The sequence below is a fragment of the Phoenix dactylifera genome, chromosome 8, assembly GCF_009389715.1.
Source record: "Phoenix dactylifera cultivar Barhee BC4 chromosome 8, palm_55x_up_171113_PBpolish2nd_filt_p, whole genome shotgun sequence".
Lineage (NCBI taxonomy): Eukaryota > Viridiplantae > Streptophyta > Magnoliopsida > Arecales > Arecaceae > Phoenix > Phoenix dactylifera.
This window is the reverse complement of record NC_052399.1, coordinates 11,328,243-11,348,357: the sequence shown is the minus strand read 5'-3', so window position 1 is coordinate 11,348,357 and position 20,115 is coordinate 11,328,243. Positions and strand designations below refer to the sequence as shown.

At 34.2% G+C, this 20,115-nt stretch overlaps 2 long non-coding RNA genes across 2 annotated transcripts; both read left to right on the top strand.

The window, feature by feature from the left end:
• Positions 1–1,334: 1,334 nt before the first annotated feature.
• Positions 1,335–3,020, top strand: LOC120111778. Its single transcript, XR_005513183.1, has 3 exons — positions 1,335–1,372; positions 2,195–2,243; positions 3,004–3,020. It is a non-coding gene; the product is annotated as an uncharacterized LOC120111778 (long non-coding RNA).
• A 528-nt stretch (positions 3,021–3,548) lies between these two features.
• Positions 3,549–5,821, top strand: LOC120111573. The gene is made up of 2 exons (XR_005512784.1): positions 3,549–3,654; positions 4,413–5,821. It is a non-coding gene; the product is annotated as an uncharacterized LOC120111573 (long non-coding RNA).
• Positions 5,822–20,115: the final 14,294 nt, after the last annotated feature.

Below are 20,115 nucleotides of genomic sequence, written 5' to 3'. Positions count from 1 at the left end.
CCAGAGTGGCTAGCTACCTAAGCAGCCATCAAGCTAGTTCTTTGAGGCTCAAATCAAAATCAATTTCTATCCTAAGAATGATAAGCTCAATTAACTTTGAAATGAGCTTTAATATACTTATGTTTGAGTAGAACTTGATTGGCTAGAGCAAATCAACAGGTTGTGTTGGGGGAACCTGGAAGCCCTATCTATACAATAGCAAAAATTTTGCCTTTTTCGTAAAATTAGGGAGCAAATACCAAAAATAAAAAGAAAAAAGATCATGCATATCAAGGAAGGTATCCTCTCGCTTCCAAAGGGAAAGGATTTCCTTAAATCAATCGAAACGTTAAAAGTGTAGATATCTGTTATCAACAATAAGGAAATGCAGATGGTTCAAGCGAGAAGATGGGAAAAACAAGAAATAAAGATGAAATAAATCAAATGCTTAGGAAGAAAGGTCATAATGGAGTTATTACTCAAAAAATTGCCAAACACGATTTCAAACCTACACCACAAGGCCAACTATGATTTCAAGCCTCATCATGGCTGTAATCACAAGGACTGAGAGCAGGATTGCTTAGTTATATTTTTGAATTTTTATAAAATTGTTTTATTACTCAAAAATTTTATATTAAAAACTAGCTATTGCACTTCCATTATAAAAGAATGCTTGCTCCAAAACATTTGATTTGATTATTCATATGCCAAACACAAGTATTCTTATTCCAATTATTTTCTTTATAGACTCATAGAACTATCTTTTTTTATTTAAATATTTTATTTATATGCCCAATCCAAATAGAGATGTTAGAGGGTTGTTAGTTGATGGTTTCATTTTTTCTTATCATCATTTTGATGCTGAGGCGTAGCTTAGAGTTTGGATTATGGGATATGCTCCAGATTTTCTCTTATGTTAGCTATGAATCTTGTTTACTAGTTTAGTTCCATATCACGTCATAGTCAAAATTTGATTTTCAATAGATATTATTAGATATCTCTATATATACTAATGTTTTGTTTGATTCTAGTGTTATCCACTCCTTCGCATTTATTGATTTTATTTAAAAAAGTGGCCGTGTACCATATTCTTTTTTTTTTGGTTAAAATACTATATTCAAAATTTCAATAAATCCTTGCATGTTTTTTTCTCTTGCAATAGAGGTGGCAATGTTTAACCGTTTAATCCGTTTAACTTGATTCAATCTGTGAGAGCCCAGTTCATTAACCGGCCCGCATACAGCTAAACCAGTGGGCCAGGCCTATTGGCCGTTGCGGCCTCTAACTTTTCGGGGGCTATAAAAGCTTCGAACGTCCTTCCTCAGCGATAGGGTTTTCTGAACCCACGTTGATGTCGCCGGAGAGGGGCGTCGCAGTTCATCCCCGAAGCCAGGTAAGCCCCTGACCACCTTGTTTTCTTTCCTGCATTTCCTCCTCCCGATCCACATGGGAGGATAGATCAATTACAAAAAAAAAAGGAAGAAAAGAAAAGAAAAGAAGAAGAAGAAGAAGAGGAAGGGAAGGGGAAGGGCTTTACCTATGGTCTTCGACGGCGGATCCATCGCGGGAAGCGGTCGCAGGCTCAGCCACAGCCGTCCTGCGGGCGCTGCTGGCCGGTCGCGGGCGTCGTCGGCCTCGGCCGATCACCTCCCAAGCGATCCGGCATGGAGGTCTTCCCCTTTTGCTTCGCGGGAAAAGAGGGGAGATCTAATGAATCGTGAAAGGAAAAGAAGAGAAGAAGAAAAAGGGAAGAAGGAGAAGGCCAACCATCGCGGCTTTTCTTCTTCTCCCGTGCGCATCTCCTCCGCGGGAAGAAGGAGAGGGCCGATCGCCATGGACGCCGCCGGCCATGGTTCAGCTCCTGCAGACCTCGCCCTCCTCCCTTCGTGGGAGAAGAATGGAGAAGAGAGGAAGGAGGAGTCGGGAGAAGAGAAGAGGAGGAGAAGAAAAAGAAAGAAGAAAGCAAGGGAGAAGCTTCGGGAAGAAACAGGAAGAGAAGAAAAGAAAAGGAAAGAAAAAGAAAAAGAAGGAAAAAGAAAAGAAAAAGAAAAGAAAAGAAAAGAAAATAGAAAAAAAAAGAGAAAGGAAAGAAAAAAAAAAGAAAAGAAAAGAAAAGAAATAAAATAAAATAATAATAAATAAATATAATAAAATAAAATAAAATAAATAGTAAAGTTGAGAATAGCAAATAATTGATTTTATATGATATTAATAGGTACAGTGGAGTTGCCCAACTGTACTTAGGGATTCGTGAGCGAATCAATGTAAGTAACCTTGGCACTGATCTTAAAGTTTTTAAATTACTGTTTATTTACAATTATAAAAATGTATTGGTTATGATATATTTTTCTTAAAATTAGGATCAAGTATATGATTGCATGTAATTCATGAATTTGATTAAAGAGCATCCTTCATGAATATTTGATGGTGTATGAGTTATGAAATTATGATTATGTTAGACTGTATGAAAAATGATATTTGAGGCATGTTTATGCATTTTAAATTATATAATGCCATTTATCATTTTCAAACTTATTTATGAAGATTATGATTTATGAAAGAAAAAGAATATGATTTATGAACTCTCAGATAGCTATGTCACCTCTAGAAATAGAGGCCAGTCGACACCCTGGAGCTAGCATCCAAAGAATAACAGGCCCTCTGCCAACGGGTTAAAGTTGGTAACTAATAACAGAATTAGTCGACTAAGATTAACAGGCCCTGTCACGGGATTATAGTGACCATAGCAGCACATCCGTCTGAGAGTATGTTTTATAAAGTATGGATAAATGGCAATATTTCTATATGACTTGCATTATCATGATTATGAACTTTTATGGATGGAACATGCATTGCTTTATGACCTGATTTGTGTATATCATCTATAAAATGTTTTATTTTACTACAACTGTTGGTTTTTTTAATCACTGCATTGGCATAATTGTACTTGATCCAATAAGATAGTACCTGGTTACTTACTGAGCTGTGTAGCTCATATCTTTTCATCTATTTTTTTTCCTACAGATGAATAAGACTACTAGGAGAAGGGAGCTTGGTGTTATTCAGGGTTGGGGTAACTGAAAATGTTATGTAATAATCAAATTTTAGAAGCTCTGTACTGTTCCAACTTCATGAATAATGTTATAACATTAGTAGATGAAACTATTTATTTTTGGTTATGAAATTTTAAGTGGCTTCGTGTTATTGTGTGTATAAGATTGCAATAGCACGGCCGTGTCATGATCCGGATTTGGGGCGTGACATTTGGTATCAGAGCCGAGGATGGCTCTTGTCCGATGGTGGGAAGGGTGTGAGGCCCAATAGTCCCACATCGGAAAGACTCGTTCTAGAGCCTGGGCATATGAGGCGGGTGACTCCAAATCCTGCAGACGCGTTTTGGGTGGAAAACAAAACCGGGGAGGGGTGAAGGACGCTTGCGTGAAGCCCCAGAACCGGACAATATCTGGCAGGGGAGCCCCGTGTTCCCCCCTCATGTGGCCCCCACGTGGGCACTAGGTGCCTCACGTGCCTCGCAGAGGCGGGGGCGTGACATTTGGTATCAGATAAAATAAAATAAATAGTAAAGTTGAGAATAGCAAATAATTGATTTTATATGATATTAATAGGTACAGTGGAGTTGCCCAACTGTACTTAGGGATTCGTGAGCGAATCAATGTAAGTAACCTTGGCACTGATCTTAAAGTTTTTAAATTACTGTTTATTTACAATTATAAAAATGTATTGGTTATGATATATTTTTCTCAAAATTAGGATCAAGTATATGATTGCATGTAATTCATGAATTTGATTAAAGAGCATCCTTCATGAATATTTGATGGTGTATGAGTTATGAAATTATGATTATGTTAGACTGTATGAAAAATGATATTTGAGGCATGTTTATGCATTTTAAATTATATAATGCCATTTATCATTTTCAAACTTATTTATGAAGATTATGATTTATGAAAGAAAAAGAATATGATTTATGAACTCTCAGATAGCTATATCACCTCTAGAAATAGAGGCCAGTCGACACCCTGGAGCTAGCATCCAAAGAATAACAGGCCCTCTGCCAACGGGTTAAAGTTAGTAACGAATAACAGAATTAGTCGACTAAGATTAACAGGCCCTGTCACGGGATTATAGTGACCATAGCAGCACATCCGTCTGAGAGTATGTTTTATAAAGTATGGATAAATGGCAATATTTCTATATGACTTGCATTATCATGATTATGAACTTTTATGGATGGAACATGCATTGCTTTATGACCTGATTTGTGTATATCATCTATAAAATGTTTTATTTTACTACAACTGTTGGTTTTTTAATCACTGCATTGGCATAATTGTACTTGATCCAATAAGATAGTACCTGGTTACTTACTGAGTTGTGTAGCTCATATCTTTTCATCTATTTTTTTCCTACAGATGAATAAGACTACTAGGAGCAGGGAGCTTGGTGTTATTCAGGGTTGGGGTAACTGAAAATGTTATGTAATAATCAAATTTTAGAAGCTCTGTACTGTTCCAACTTCATGAATAATGTTATAACATTAGTAGATGAAACTATTTATTTTTGGTTATGAAATTTTAAGTGGCTTCGTGTTATTGTGTGTATAAGATTGCAATAGCACGGCCGTGTCATGATCCGGATTTGGGGCGTGACATTTAGTGGTATCAGAGCTTAGGTTTAAGATCATTGGGATTATGACAATTAAACTATCAGAAGCTAGGTTTAAGATCACTTAGGATTGCGATATGAATGATACAAGAACTTAAGGTTTAAGACTACTAAGGACTGTGGCACAAGTGGCTTTAAGTTGGAAGTTTAAGATCATTGAGGATTGTAACAAAATTGGAATCGGAACAAAGGTTTAAGAGCAATAGGGAATGTGACAGGAATATATGAGAGCTTAAAGTTTAAGATCACTAGTGATTGTGATAGAAATATAGCAATTTTTTAAATTATGATTAAATTAGATTTTGACTAATATTAAGTGGAGTACTAGCCATGGAATATTAAAGTACATTGTGATTGTTTGTGTATTTATATATAAGTGATTTTGGAAGATCAACTTGATATCGGGTACTGTGGATAATACTTCTAGTTTGTAGTTAATTATTTTGATGTGAAGATAGGGTTCATTCATAAGTTGTTTAAGGCTTGGACAAGAAAAGATTTTATATTCTTCGAGAATGAAATATGTATGACAATTATGCATGAAACTGTTATATAGAAAGAAAATATATTTGAGGATGAGACTTAAGAGTTTTTCCTTTGTTTACTTGGAATATGAAATATTAGATGTTTTCCAATTACAATGCGAATTGGTATTTTGATTGAAAGTCATTTAGTAAATTTTGAGAATAATTATCAATCTTGAAAAATATTTGAGGCTCAAATGTTCGACTATGGATAAAGTGTACTAGTTTATGATCCTGCAATAAATCAATTAAATGAATATTAGTTAATGTTTTGACAAAAAAAAATATATAAGTCAAGGCTATGAGTTGATTTTGGATTTTGTATCACCATTGATGAAATACTAATGTGATTTCGTGGGAGGCCTAAATAAGTTTAACCAAAAAAAAAAAAGATTCGGGATGGTTGAATGTGCTTATGAGTAAGTTAATTTGAAATCTTTTAATTCATCGGAGTATAGAATTAATATTCTAAAAAAAAAAGAAATCAATATCAAATTGTAGAATGGAATTATCAAGGAAATTTAGAGTTGGCTTAGCTCGAATTGGATTTAGAATATGATTACATGATAATTCAATGATGCAAATATGGCAATTATCTCGAGGATTAACCTTGATCTAGTATGCATCGGAAGCAACGATATAAAAAAAAAATGCTTGGATATTAAAAAAAAAATGATGATGATATGGGCTCAATTGGAAATGTAAGTGGAATCAGCAATAGAGTTTGATATGGGAACATGTTCAATAGCACATGATGTTTCATAAGTTGTATTTAGTGATCCCTGTTTCTAAGATTTGAAATAAATTGTTTCATCTCTAATAGATGGGCAATTATTAAATGCCTTTGTTTACCACTGAGAAGCAAGTTTAAATTGTTTCATGAGGAAGGTGAAAGTTATGCATAATAATTCCACATATCATCGTCTAGTGGAAGGAGCACAAGAGAAGAAGATTTTTTTTTAAATAGAGATCTTACGATAAAAGTATGCATTTTTTTTTATTTTTTTTTTATGGATATGTGAAATCCAGAATCACCTAGCAATGCTAAAATAGGGTAGATTATTGTTCATGCAATTTAAGGATACGTAATATAACATATTAGGATATTGAGAAACAATTTTAGAAAGTTTACACCTTCCGAGCTTAAAATTTTCCAAGATGACTTGAAAGTTCATCTCTTACTAGGAAAGAAGGCTCATTTTCTACGGACGAAGTTGTTGAAGATGGAAAATTTGTTTAAAGCATTTGTCACTTATTTAAGGGAAAAAAAAAATTCTAGCTAAGTAAATTCGATCAAGATGGAGGAAAGATTTGAAGTGCAAATACACATGTGGTGGAAATATTTATGATGATTTTGTTAACAAACCACATAAATTATAGTTTGATGGGCTAAGCAATTTTTCTATGGAGTTACAGAGAGTGAAGAAGAGAATTGTGGTATTTTCATTACTGGCTTATATGAATTAAAGGAGAAAAGTCACAACTTTAGAACTGCCTGTGTAGCCCTCAACTCAATCAATATCCATCAACTGCTTCTCCAAACTGTATGAATGAACTTAGTAAGTATCAAAAAAAAAAAAAGGTGGTAGGATGCTCAATCCCTTAGCAGCTAAAAAAAAAAAAAGGTTTCTGCTATTAACAAGGAAGGAATCAAAGAAGAGAAACAAGTTCATCAAAATGATATGCAAAAAGCAGAGAAATGGGGTATTTAATAGTTTTATTTGTAGACAAGTAGTATTTTGATCAAAAGTTATTAGTGAATCTAAAGGATTTTGATGTTTTGAATCAGAGTGCGCAGCGAAAACATAGTGATCTAAATTATTTATCTAAGTTGGTCAGAAGTATTATTTCTTTGATTCAGAAAGTTTTAATAATAAAAGATTTGATTTATTTTCTTGTGTAGTAGAACTTTTCTTGATAAATGAAAGAAAAATGTTCTGATTTTTGGATGTCGTTGTGCTATCTTAGATTCTCCATTTTTATGTCGTGTTAAGAAATTCTTAGCATCTTTTGACTAGAATTAATGGATCATCAATTTTGATCTTGGATTTGGAATATATTGGTATAGACCTCCTCCCTCCTAAATCTAAAGCTTGAATTTCTTCAATTAAGATCAACCCTCTATCTGATTGAAAGAAATTGCAGTTGTCAATCAACTTTGATGAATATCTATCAATGGTGGATTAGAGTTGTTTATGATCTAATCTTGTGATAGATCGGTTAATTGAGAGAAGTTGATATTTTGACAAAGAAACTTAATGTTCTTATTCAGAATTAAAACGTTGTTTTTTTTTTTTTGTTTATAAGAGAAAAGTTTGATTTAAATCGCTTACCAAAGGAATCAAATGTGGAAGTATCAAACCTTATTCTTTCGATAAAATCTAATGATGAAGTTGTATTGATAAGTAGAATTATTGGAAGACTTGAGTTAGTTTTCTAGTGGAGAAGAATGTTGTTGATTCTATGGATAATTTGGAGGTAGCTATATAATTTTCACCAATGGGTTCTGTTATAGTTGACTATTCTTGGGAGAATCTTGGGAATCTTAAATTTAGTGTTAACGGACTGACAGTTCCTTGGTTGGGCTTAGATCTGGAATGCTTTAATATTCATTCCCTACTCCTAGTTATGACATTGTCAATCTATCTAAATGAAAGGGTTTGAGTTTTTTCTAGGATAAAGGTTGATCATTAATTCATGGGTAAAGTTAAGAGAAGAAAAAGAATTATAGATTATGAAAAGTATTTGATGCTAATGCTTTAACCTATTTGCATTAAGCGATTATGATTTCTGTTTGGAATTAATCATAAACAATTAATTTCTTGGGCAAAGAATTATGGTATTTGAAAGATTAGTTTTCTTTTGGAAGAGATCAAAACAACTCCTATGTGTTACAGGTAGAAAGGGTCTAGTTTTGAGATGCCATGATTTTGCCAAAAATTTTGTGAGTAAGCACTCTCTGAGCGAGACTACTTTGGAGCTCGAGAATGATATTATGGTTACATACCTTCAAAGTTTGAAGGTTCAAGTAAGTTAATTTCGAGGACGAAATTTCTTTTAAGGAGGGAAGAATGTGAGAGCCCAGTTCATTAACCGGCCCGCATACAGCTAAACCAGTGGGCCAGGCCTATTGGCCGTTGCGGCCTCTAACTCTTCGGGGGCTATAAAAGCTTCAAACGTCCTTCCTCAGCGATAGGGTTTTCTGAACCCACGTTGATGCCGCCGGAGAGGGGCGTCGCAGTTCATCCCCGAAGCCAAGTAAGCCCCTGACCACCTTGTTTTCTTTCCTGCATTTCCTCCTCCCGATCCACATGGGAGGATAGATCAATTACACAAAAAAAAAGAAAGAAAAGAAAAGAAAAGAAGAAGAAGAAGAAGAGGAAGGGAAGGGGAAGGGCTTTACCTGTGGTCTTCGACGGCGGATCCATCGCGGGAAGCGGTCGCAGGCTCAGCCACAGCCGTCCTGCGGGCGCTGCTGGCCGGTCGCGGGCGTCGTCGGCCTCGGCCGATCACCTCCCAAGCGATCCGGCATGGAGGTCTTCCCCTTTTGCTTCGCGGGAAAAGAGGGGAGATCTAATGAATCGTGAAAGGAAAAGAAGAGAAGAAGAAAAAGGGAAGAAGGAGAAGGCCAACCGTCGCGGCTTTTCTTCTTCTCCCGTGCGCATCTCCTCCGCGGGAAGAAGGAGAGGGCCGATCGCCATGGACGCCGCCGGCCATGGTTCAGCTCCTGCAGACCTCGCCCTCCTCCCTTCGTGGGAGAAGAATGGAGAAGAGAGGAAGGAGGAGTCGGGAGAAGAGAAGAGGAGGAGAAGAAAAAGAAAGAAGAAAGCAAGGGAGAAGCTTCGGGAAGAAACAGGAAGAGAAGAAAAGAAAAGGAAAGAAAAAGAAAAAGAAGGAAAAAGAAAAGAAAAAAAAAAGAAAAAAAAAGAAAATAGAAAAAAAAAGAGAAAGGAAAAAAAAGAAAAGAAAAGAAAAGAAAAGAAATAAAATAATAATAAATAAATATAATAAAATAAAATAAAATAAATAGTAAAGTTGAGAATAGCAAATAATTGATTTTATATGATATTAATAGGTACAGTGGAGTTGCCCAACTGTATTTAGGGATTCGTGAGCGAATCAATGTAAGTAACCTTGGCACTGATCTTAAAGTTTTTAAATTACTGTTTATTTACAATTATAAAAATGTATTGGTTATGATATATTTTTCTCAAAATTAGGATCAAGTATATGATTGCATGTAATTCATGAATTTGATTAAAGAGCATCCTTCATGAATATTTGATGGTGTATGAGTTATGAAATTATGATTATGTTAGACTGTATGAAAAATGATATTTGAGGCATGTTTATGCATTTTAAATTATATAATGCCATTTATCATTTTCAAACTTATTTATGAAGATTATGATTTATGAAAGAAAAAGAATATGATTTATAAACTCTCAGATAGCTATGTCACCTCTAGAAATAGAGGCCAGTCGACACCCTGGAGCTAGCATCCAAAGAATAACAGGCCCTCTGCCAACGGGTTAAAGTTGGTAACGAATAACAGAATTAGTCGACTAAGATTAACAGGCCCTGTCACGGGATTATAGTGACCATAGCAGCACATCCGTCTGAGAGTATGTTTTATAAAGTATGGATAAATGGCAATATTTCTATATGACTTGCATTATCATGATTATGAACTTTTATGGATGGAACATGCATTGCTTTATGACCTGATTTGTGTATATCATCTATAAAATGTTTTATTTTACTACAACTGTTGGTTTTTTAATCACTGCATTGGCATAATTGTACTTGATCTAATAAGATAGTACCTGGTTACTTACTGAGCTGTGTAGCTCATATCTTTTCATCTATTTTTTTTCCTACAGATGAATAAGACTACTAGGAGCAGGGAGCTTGGTGTTATTCAGGGTTGGGGTAACTGAAAATGTTATGTAATAATCAAATTTTAGAAGCTCTGTACTGTTCCAACTTCATGAATAATGTTATAACATTAGTAGATGAAACTATTTATTTTTGGTTATGAAATTTTAAGTGGCTTCGTGTTATTGTGTGTATAAGATTGCAATAGCACGGCCGTGTCATGATCCGGATTTGGGGCGTGACACAATCTATATTAGATCACGTGTTACCTATTAAATAAAAGAATTTTTTGCATGAATACCCTCAAAAATATCGAATTTTGCATGAATACTCTCTCAGAATTGATATTTGCATGTACATCCTCGTAAAACACTTATTTTGCTATTCTACCCTTTTTTATCCTTGTTTTTGCATACGTACCCCCGCCATCTAACATAGTTAAAAAATTAATGGTTTCAAATTAAAATGACTAAAATACCCTTAATGAATAGATGTGCAAAAATAAACATTTATAAGAGGATCACGATAGAGGACAAAAAAATAATTTCAAAATTTTATTTTATTTTTTATTAAAATAAATATGGCTTTTATTAACGGTGTTAGAAAAACCGTTATGTTAGGAGCATTTGTGCAAAAACAGTATTTTATGAGGGTACAAAAATAAATATAAATTTTAAGAGGGTATTTATGTAAATTTGAATTTTTAGAAGGATATTCATGAAAAAAAAAATCTAAATAAAATAGCTAAATTTTGACCAACACTTTTGACTTATTTAATAAATAGATTTGCATGGATAATTTTTTAATCAATTCTATATCCAATTCGTATCTGATCCAAGTCGACCCAATTGTCAGACCTACCTGCATTAAACCCCAGCACGGCAAAACTAATCCACCTCAGACCCAGCTCAATTGCATCCTATGTGGGGCCCATCACTTCAGTGGGGCGAACCTCGATTTGCGGTTTGTGATGTATCATGTGCACGATGGAATTAACAACCAGGTCTGCCGATGTTTCATCGCTCCTGGCACCAACATGGAGGTTTGACCCATCGCTTGAACCGCTGAAGACCTCAAGCCCAGTAACGAGCCTTCCTTGGTAGGATAAACCCACAAAAGAAGCTGGTGGCACACTTGGCACTTGTTCATTGGGCGGATGGGAGCATTCACACGTGCTGACGGTTTATTAGTGCAGACAAGCAGAGAGAATGACTCCAAAAGTAAGCTGCATCTCGATGCTCTTTGACCGGAACTAGCCGTTGATTTAAGTTCACGTCATCCATATCTATAGTATGAATAAATAAACCTCTTGGATACCACCAAAGAATGTGTTAGTCCAAAATTATATTTAATTTTGTCTCAGCCAGCCCACTTAAATTAAATCATTGTACATAAGATGCACCATGAATTTCGAATTGTATTCCTCTTTGCTTATAAAGAGGGGGGAAATGGGCTAATTGGAAGAGAAAATTAGAGGCCATGGCATAGGAGAAAGATGGACTAGTGGAGAAAGATTAAGGCCCCCTAGGAATTGAAAATTATGTTGGTAAAAAAGAATTAAGGGCAATAAATTGTGGATTACATGACCAAGAAATGCAATCAAATATGTGCATTCTTTCTAGGCCACTCTATATTCGATTAAGATATCTATACCTTCTAATTTGAGAATGTTTGTGTGACAAATTTTAACATCAATATATTGGGAAAAAAGAATTGTTAAAATTTTGTACCAGATATCTAAGACTTCTTTTTGGAATCTTTTGCACTTATACCCTCAAAAGATTTTTTTATAATGTAGTTATTTTTCATGAGTTGACAGTACACATAATTTATATATTCCTTCAAAAGTCTAAAATTTGCACGTGCACCCCCTTCCTATCATATTATGTTCACTTTCATTGTTGTGAGATTAGTTAAAGGTAACTTTTTTTTTTTTTTTTTTTTTTTTTTGCTGTTAAAGGTAACTTATTTATTGGCAATGTTTTTCTTAGTTATTATTTTCAAAAAATTTAAGGAATATAATTGAAAATTTGTGCCAACAGTACTTATGTACTATTCTTTTTTTTAAAAAAAAGGATAATAAGCAATCAAACAACTTTTGAAGAGTATATATGCGAAAAAATAGAAAGAATAAAAGGATAATATAACAGTGCTACATATGTTTTGTACATATCATTTAATTCGAAGGGTATGTATGTAGGAAAGATTTTGTTTTTTCGAAGAGCAAATATGCAAATTTTAGATTTTAGAAGGCATAAACATGAAACCAAGCAAGCAAACATATTTGAAAAGTTGTACATGCAAAAGTTTTCTTTCTTTGAGAGATATGGAGACTCAAGATTACTTCTCACTTTCATAATTTCATCATTTTCTTGTAACAATAGTAAAGTTGCATGCGGACAAACAGATTTGAATATTTATTCACATATATAGCTCAACCTAAGATCTAGGACGAAAGAGATACAAGGGCAACAAGAAAAAGGATAACTATAATTATATATAACTGTATATCTATATATCTCAATGTAATATTACACATGCATATGTATATATGTATAAATAGTTCAAGTTCAAGTGAGATCCAGTGAAACTCTTAACAGAGTTACAACTATTTTTGAATTGAATAATGAGAGTCTTATATCGACGATCTGAACCATGGAATTTAATCTACTACTAGGAATCGTATGATTTAGAGATCTCTAACTCATGCTTCAAGTGATAAAAAATTAGACTATTCAAATAACATGAAATAATATATATTTTTTGTTCGCTTGATGCGTAAGCTATGGGGCTTCAAATTACATGATTTTTGGGGTATAAAATAGTTTAAAGATAGCAGATTATATCTAGCTTAGATAATCTGGGTGGACTCTCATCTTCTAATCCAAAGAAAAGGTGTGGCTCTACAAGAACTATACCAAATATAATTTGAGAAGTAGGACATGGTGAGAACCTGGCTGAAAGTCTAAGTAAAGGTTGGATAGAACCTAGGTCTCTTGTATCAATTTACTAGACCAATTAGCAACCTTAAATTATATATAAATGTACATATATAAATATGCATATATACAATATTTAAAATCTAACTAAAAATCTAAATATTATTTTCAAGGTCTTTCACCATAATTTTGCCATCCTAAGTCAATAATGTTTCAATTAATTTAAATTTTTAAGAATAAAGAAATTGAGGTCTGCTCTTTGGATTGATAGCTATCTTATATTTAATTCCTATTGGCCAAAAGTTCATTCATGGCCTTTGTCTTTGATGTCCATTTTATGTTTCATCTATAACTCATGCATAAGTGTGTATAAGCTGACTGTGTTCAAAAATAAGACAAGTCTAATTGTGTGGATGGGACTAAACAATACCTTAGGAGAAAAAACAAAAAAAGCACGCAGGGGCCAGATGTTAAGGTCATTTATTAGAAAAATAACATTTTCCAAAACTATGTACGCACCTGATTCATCGATCAAGTTCATTTGCAATACCGCACCGGCAAATCAAATCTATTGTTGGAGGAATATAGCTGTCAAACAATATTAAAATTCTTGGTCTATAAAATTTTGGACATGGATGCAAGTATCCAAATAACATGATAATGGAAATCCTCTCCATATTTATCTTGCAGGTAATAAGAACCTTTCATGTGTATTCATTGTCAAATTTCACAAGAGACAACCATCTTGGGTGTTAATAATTACAGACCTCTGTAAAGATACATCAGCCTCTGCCTTTGCCTCTAACTGGAGCATTGCTAGGAGAAAGATGGAACACAAGGAGTAGTGGATGCATGAACCCTCACTCTGCTATAAGATTTTTTTAAGAAAAGTATTTTAGACTTGCTAGGTAAAAGTTGACATCACCATGACTGTTATCTACACATGAGTGCATTATTATATTGTTCTTCGTCAGCCTCTATTAATTACTCCCACGCAGGCTGTCTCCCAATAGGAAGTTAGTTCTCTTCTGCCACCTTATCCAAATAATCTCAAATCCATTGGAGTCCCATGTGATGTGGGCACCTTTTCCCTGCAAATAAATTGAAAAAGCTTAAATTTTTTGGCTACACTTTCCCAAGCATAGAAGTGAAGAAAAAGACCAAGTCACCCATCCTTTAAAAGAGATGATGTAAACATGAGACCTTTTGGTCTTCATGCTTACCATATCCTTTGCACTCATTGGCTCTGCCAATTAAAAAAAACAAAAAGGCACCCTTAAAACACTGTCACCATAGCAGAGATTGCAGGGTGCATCCTTCTGTGCCACTCTCAAAAGATTCCCTTTCTCACACATGGTCGTCTGGATTCTTGAAGTGATGGATTCCTTTTTCCAGTGCCTCAAAGTTGGTACTTTTGGGGCCACAGCATGACTGGATCTGATGCAAGTCGTTCTCAAATAATGGTATGGACTCCCATTTCTCCATTATCATGCTCGAAAAAGATTAGTGGATTGTGCTTTATTTGGTTCCTAAATTAGTTTTATTGATACCTGCACACCGAATAGTGGTGGTAATTTTTGACTTGACCTACTAATCCACATGAACCAACTCAGAATAGATGGATCCTGGGATCGGTGTTCTGTAATTAGGTTGGCTATTGGTTAGCCAACATCCCTCGATATAATTATAAATAGATCGGATACAGATTTAGCGCTTCTAGCCCTATTGATCATTATGGGTTGAACAAGTTTTTTATACTTTATCCCCAAACTTAGCCCAGTAAGAATTTTGGATAAATTATGGCTAAAAAAACATAAGCATAGTCAAAAGGGGAAATGGATGGAATGGTTTATTTAAAGTTTATCATTTTTTCCCTCCACCATTTTATTTTCATGTAGTAAGACATATGACCGACGAGGATAGCATTAATTAAATTACTAGGTTGGTTATGGGTTTATATATTTCAACTAGGTTGGATATGAATTCATATTTGTCAGCTTGATTGCCTGGATGAGGTATTGGTTGAGACTTTTTTGATCCAATCAAAATAGACTAATTACCACCCCTAACTTGAAGTGAAACCCCCAAGTTGATGACATATGATTCTGTTTGATTTACATAAAATTTTAAGTGTTTTTTTTCTTTTAATTGAATCTCCAAATAGGTATTTTAATTTAACTTCGAAGAAAACCAAAATGTAGCATTCTAGCTATATTCTTTAAAGAGAAATATCAATTGTAAGTAGATATAATGCAAGATGACCAACTAAATCATAGAGAAACCTAAAATTGGTTGTTGAGCCAAATCCACTAAACCCCACCCAATCCAATATGAATTGAACCTGAAAATGGTTTCCATCTTAGCAATAATCTTGATTTGCGGTGATATTAGGCACTCTTGATGATATATAAATTATCTCTTCAACTCTATTATCTCCACTAGTATAAATCGATAAATCCCGAGACATCAACCAATATAATATAAATATGTAGCATGATATTTTTCTATCATGATTTTTTTTTAAAAAAAAACTTCTCAAATTTCACACCTTCAATCTCAATGATAAATCGAAACCCTAGTTCATCTCAATTTTGTCGCCAATGAAGTGACCGATATCTTGTTTTTGAAAAACCTTGGCCAAAAATCTAATTTGATTGGAAAGAGAAGTTAGTAATTCCCTTATCCACTTAGCTAGGATATCTCGAACAAAATAATATTTTTTTGAAAATAGAGTTTCAAATTTATGATAAATTGTTACAAAAGTCTCTATTTATATTATTGAAGTCCACCCTTTAGAATCTAGCCAGATTCCTTTTCTTATTAAAAGAGGTAAAAGTTTTTTATAAAAAAAATGCTAAGAAAATTTTATAAAAACAAAACTCATCCAAGAGTTAGATCTCAAATCTTACATTAATTTTACCTTCTGATATTACTTAATTGTTCTAGAATTTGAAAATATTCTTAATCAGAGTCTTATTCGAAAAGAAAATATCTACTTTGACTAGTCTGTTTCTAACCCTAAATATCGTGGAATCTCTATCTAAGCAGGGTGTGACAAATCTCTATGTGGTCACACTCTTGTATTGCTTAACAAGATATTCATTTTGGCATCTAGAAAGAACTCTAAATATAGATATAGTATGATAAAGTTATGGTGATGTGGAAAATCTTACCCTCAATCCCTATCCAAAATATCTAAAGTGTCCAAATTGGTCTACAACGATTCCAGTGATCCTCATGAATCAAAATAAACCAAAAGTGAACTCAACTTGGTTGTTATTAACCAATGCCAGACCAACCCATCTAAGATAACTAGTGTTTAGCATGTCCACAATACATTCAGCTCACGATCATAAGGCCTACTATAGTAGCATGATAAGCAACTTTGAACAAGTTGCCGTAATTCTTGAATAGTATAATTAATTCTTTAAAAAGTAATGATTATATTGTATATGGTACTGATTATCTTTTGATTAAAAGACAAAAAAGCTCTTTTTTTTGCTTACTTTTTTGCTAATAAATAATTTATTGATTATTACAATAAGATAGGTGGGTTTAGAAGGGGAAGAATCCCAGTTCTAAAGTACCCAAGGAAATGTAGGTCTAGATTATCCCTAATTTGACCCAAGGATCAATCGTGTCCTTCCCTTTGTTAATTTGGTGCATTTGGCATTCATCCAACTTGAATATAGATGCCTTATCCCACCTTTTATCCACTTCCCAAACTAGGCCTAAGTTGGGAAACTTGGTCACCATACCAGATGTCACATGATCAATTATATAAAAATGTCCAAAGCTAAAGGTAATAAAATTTTAGGTAAAGCTTACTTTGGTAACCAGATAAAAGGGGGGATAAGGCACTTACTTATCCTGTCTTATCCCTAGGAGGAATGCCAAAAACATCAAAAAGAAAATGTGATGAAACAACTGAATATTGACAGTTCAATCAAACCAAGGATAGCTGGTTCCTTAGGTACCTAGGAATCAGGGTTAACCCTTTTTTATCCCACCTGTATTATTAAAATGGCCAAAAATTTCTTTACTAGCGGAAAAAATGGCTCATTTCGATTTAGTTTTGAATTAATTATACTCAGCTGGAATAGTAACAATTCATTCTCATATGACTTATCCGGTTTCGAAACTAGGACTTGAGATTTTGTAGAGACTAATACATGAAGACACTTTAAAGCCAAGAACCACATTTTATGATGTAATCAGTTCCATGCTTTCACTATAGCAAAAACTATAATTGCCGACTCTATATTACCGACGCTCGATAGAAGTATTGGCAAAAAATTTTCAGCGACAAAGAATACCGACACTTCTAAAAAGCGTCGAAAAAAATAAGCTCTGCCGCCGCTTTGCTTAACGACGCTGGAAGCTACCCATTACCGACGCTTATAAGCGTCGGCCAAAGCCAAAATCCGATAACACTTATAAGCATCGTCGAACTCCATTTCTCTCCTAGACAAAACTTGACCCCCTCCATCAGCCCCAAATTCCTAACCCGCGCTGACAGACCCCCTCCTCAGCCCCCTTTCACCAATCTCAACCCTTCTCCTCTGTTGACCAACCCCAAATCGCTCTCCTCCACTGCATCTTCTTCTCCTCCTCCCCCTCTCCGTTGGCCTCCTCTCCTTGGCCAACTTCCTCCTCCTCCTAAACTTCTTACTCTGCACTCACACGGCATTTGAATTTTGGAGTCGGCAAAGACAAGGACAAGGCCAGGTTTGGAATCTTCTTCTCTTGCTTCGATCTTTAAATTCTGAATTTTTTGAATTTTTTTTTATTTTATAATCGAATTGTTTAGAGATTTGTTCTAGTTTCTCTTGTTTCATATTTTATTATTTTTATCTGATTATGCAATCAAACTTTGTTTGTTTTCACTCATTATTGGAACTCTGCCCTTTATAAAGCACTGATATGATTATTGTTCTAGTCAAATTTCTGGTTCAAAGGTTACATCCATATATCATAACAAGTTGCATCTATCTCGCCTTTCTTCATAAGTCTAGTAAATTCCACGTGGAAAACTGAAGTGTAGAAGGCAAATCAAACGCCATCGGAGATGCCGGTGGTGAATGGAAGCTGCTATTTTGGTGAAGTCCATATAGTTTTGCTTAATTTTTTTAAGCCCAAGGTTTATAGCAGGGGCTTAGCCCATTTTTATTCATGTCTTCCTTGTTAAACAAATCTAAGGTTAGAATAGACAAGAATTGTGTTTTCGAATTTGTGCAGTTTATGATATTGGCGGAAGGTGGGTGATCAAAAGGTATGTGATTCCAAACATTTTCTAGAATTATTATTATTACTATTATTTTTCATAGATACAATTCTAGATTTAATATCAAGGAGGAACTGGAGATGTACATGGTGCACTTATAATACATCTCGACTCAAAATCATTACTCTGCTTGTCGTGGAACTCTGCATATTGAGTTATTGCTGAACTCCTTTGGAAACATTATTGTGTTATGCTAGAATAGAATACTTGCTTTATTTATGCTGAGCTTCTTTTGATTGTGGTCACCTATAATAGAATTTACTTCAACATGCCCAACTTTCTAATATGATAGTCTTCTCCCCTTCAAATAATTTAGCTTCTTTTCTGTTGGAAAGCATTTTTGGTACACCAATGCTTCGTACTGATTTCATAAGATAAAAGGGCATTAGAAGGCCATACAAGAAGGTCATACAATTCATTATCATTTATAATCGGCTTGTTTATTGTTTTGTTTTAGTCTTCATTATCATTTTTATCTTATGAAAAGCGATTAGAGTTTAGAGAACATAATGGCAAGAAGATCTTTAATTGAATAAAACCTCCTTTCTAGATAGATAAACCAATATATTCTAATGTTAAGCCCTAAGATACCCTGTGCGATCCCTTTTATGCCATCCTTCTTCATATCCTAATTTTGTTTATCCTTTTTAAATAAGTTGCAGTTCAAGCAGTATTTTAATAGAATGGACAAAAGTTGGATAAATAAGTCGAGATCCAGCGCCGAATATTTGAATGCAGTTCGAAATTTTATTAAATTTGCTTTTGAGAAATCTAATATGAATGAGAAGATTTTATGTCCATGTTGAAAATGTATAAATTCTTCTTCTCTCACTCCAAAAACTGTTGAAGAACATTTGGTATAAAATTGTTTTACGAAGAATTATACTAAATGAGTATTCATGGAGAGTCTATATTGTCGCCTCCATATAACCAACCCTTGTATATAGAACGCACCTCTAGTTTTGGATATAGTAACACGGAAAGAAATCTTGTCGGAGAAGATGATATAAAGAGCTTACTCAAAAATGCTCTTAGACATAGTATTAGAAATTTAACAGATTTTAGTAGAGGACAAGAAGCTGCTGCAATAGGTGATGAGCGTATAGTTACTAATTTTATGCATGTTGAGGAACTTATACACTCTGATGATGACACAGTTCGGTATTATAACTTGTTGAAAGCTTGTGATGAAGAACTATATCCGAGTTATAAAAATTTTACAAAGATTTCTTTTCTTGTGTATTTATTTTATTTGAAATATTTGAATGGGTAGTCTAGCAAGTCTTTTACTATGTTTATTCAATTATTAAAGGATGTATTTCCGGAAGGTGTTACTTTGTCATCATCTTCTTATGAAGCCAAAAAACTAGTAAAAGAATTAGATCTTTGATACGAAAAAATACACAGTTGTCCGAATGACTGTATTTTATACCGTGGTGAAAATATTAATGAAGAGTCATGCCCAATATGTAGATCTTCACGATGGAAAAAATATAAAGAAGACGAGCATGATTTGTTGAATGAAGTGGATACTGCATGGACTAAGAAAAAATCGGGTAAAGTTTTGAGATATTTTTCTCTCATACCTAGATTGAAAAGGATGTATGCATCATCGAAGACGACTTTCTCAATGAGATGGCATGATGAAGGTCGTACAAAGAATGGAATGTTAAGACACCTAGCAGATAGTTTACCATGAAAAATATTTGATGATAGCTATCACGAATTTGCTTCTGATGTTTGTAGTGTTAGGCTGGGTTTAGCTATTGATGGGTTTAATCCATTCCGAACGATGAGTTCTATATACAACACTTGGCTGGTTATT